Source organism: Volvox carteri (genome assembly GCF_000143455.1).
Source record: "Volvox carteri f. nagariensis unplaced genomic scaffold VOLCAscaffold_118, whole genome shotgun sequence".
In the NCBI taxonomy this organism is placed as follows: Eukaryota; Viridiplantae; Chlorophyta; class Chlorophyceae; order Chlamydomonadales; family Volvocaceae; genus Volvox; species Volvox carteri.
In genome coordinates, this window is record NW_003307661.1 from 100,015 (window position 1) to 102,216 (window position 2,202).

Here is a 2,202-nt window from a genome sequence, read left to right on the forward strand (position 1 = left end):
GAAAAGCGGGGTTCGTGAGCAGAAGGTAGGTTGAAAGCGTGCGGACCCAGGGGTGGATACCTCCGCCCACCTGCATATCTGTGTCTGTTGCGCCTGTATCTGATCTCGTGTTGCCTGTTCGCAGCCCTAGGGTTGCGATGAGAAAACGAGCTGCCCACACTGCATGCCGGGCTTGGATATGTTGCCGGAGGGGCAGCAGACCAAAGCCTCCTGTCGATGGGTGACCGATCAGGAGTTCCTTGGGCACGCCAGTCAAGCGTCGGCCAGGATCATCCGGGCCTTGTTGGCGGTCGACCAGGCGAGCCGTGAGTCGCTCTATCTCGTCCAGCACGCGGTCTGGGGCCAGTCCGCCATGCTCCATGTGCCAGGTGACCGTCTGCAAGCCATATGCCGACGCCGCCGTTGCCCTTCCAAATGCTGACAGCGGGAAGCGGGACAGACGCTGCATCCGCCGTTTGGCCTCTCCCATCCTCTTCGTCCAGTCCGGCTGTGGTGGGGTCAGCTGGTTGTCTATCGGCAGGTTCAGGGCAGTAGCAGTGGTTACCACCTTAAGTCCTCCGATTGTCTCCTGCTGGGGGGCTGTTAGCTGGGGTCCTGCTGCTGGCGCCGGCTGCTGTTGTTGCTGTCGCTGCTGGCCAATCCATAGCAGTTCCACTTTCTCCAGATTGAGTCGCTGGCCAGATGCCCGGGCAAATGTTTCCATGGCCTGTAGGAAGGAGGGGACTGATTCTGCGCCATCCAACGCCACTTCTGTGTCATCTGCATATTGGCAGGCGGTGACGGGATTTGGGTCGGACGGTTGCAGCTTAATTCCCACCTCCTGGCTCCGGAGCCAGCATTGGAGAGCTTGGGCGACAAAGAGGTACAGCAGAGGCGCCAGGGGGCAGCCCTGTCGGACACCAGCCTCCATGTCTACCAGCCTGGACTTGTACCCGTTGACCATCGGCCGGGCTCGGGTTTCGCTCAGTAGCAAACGTACCCACGCACACAGCTGTGGCCCTGCCCCCATCGCCTCCATGGCCGCTAGGAGAAAGCCGCGATCCACTGTATCGTATGCTTTGGCAAAGTCCAGGAATGCCAAAAGCCCTTGGCGGTTCTGCTTGCGGAGGAGGTGTGACAGGTGGCGCAGGAAGAGTACGCTGGCCCCAATCAGGCGCTTGGGGAGGAAGGCGGATTGCTCGGGGGTGATGACCCGTCCCAGGGCGGGGCCCAGGCGGTTCGCCAGTACCTTAGCAAGGAGCCGGTAGTCCGAGCATAACAACGTGATGGGGCGGTAGTTGCCGGGGAGCTTGGGGTCGCCTTTTTTATAGAGCACTGTGATGATCCCTTCAAGGAAGCCTGCGGGCACCTGCCCGGTCGTGCCAATGGCAGTGAACAGGCCTGCCATGGTATTACCTATGGCTGACCAGAATTTCCTGTAGATGTCGGCTGGAATCCCATCCCACCCTGGGGCCTTGCCAGGTGCGCTCTTCTTGAGTGCCTTCCGCAGTTCGGTGGCTGTGATCTTTTTGGCTCCAAGCTGTTCATCTGCCTCTGCTGGGAACTTAATGTTGGCTGCGGTGAGGGAGTTCAGAACGGCTTGGCGGGCCTGGGGGCAGATGAAGTCCGGGGCCTTGCTCACATCCTTCCAGAAGTCGGCTACCACCTGGGGCAGCTGAGCGGGGTTGGTAACAAGTCGGCCGGACAAGGCTTGCAGGGCGACAGGGGCTGGTTGTTGGTCTATAGCCTGGGCCTGGAGGAAGGCTGTAAGGGATGGGCTCGGCCTCTCCCCTGCCCGCAGCCAGTGGGTGCGGGCCTCCATGGCATCCTTCCGGCAGTCTTCCCGATGTGCTCGTGCGAGCATTGCCTGGGCTTCGACCAGTTGTTGGAGGGGCTGTTGTGCTGTGGGGGCTGCATCCACCGCTTGCCTTGCCAACTGGACCTGCGGTAACACTTCCCGAGCCCGGGCCCCTGGTCTGAGCTTGCGGTGTTGTGCCGCCTTGTTGAGCTGAAGGGCCAGGGTGCTCAGCCGGCGTTTAAAACCTGGCCACCACGCAATCAGGCCCAAAGGGTTGTCCTCCGCAGATGGTGCTGTGGCACACTGGCTGGTGATCCATGCCTCCATGCTTGCGGCTAAGTCCTGGTGTGATGTGAAGGCCAGCCGCACTCGTCGGTTCCCTGGGCCCTTGCTCTCTGGTCGGCACGGCAGCAGGTGCATGACCA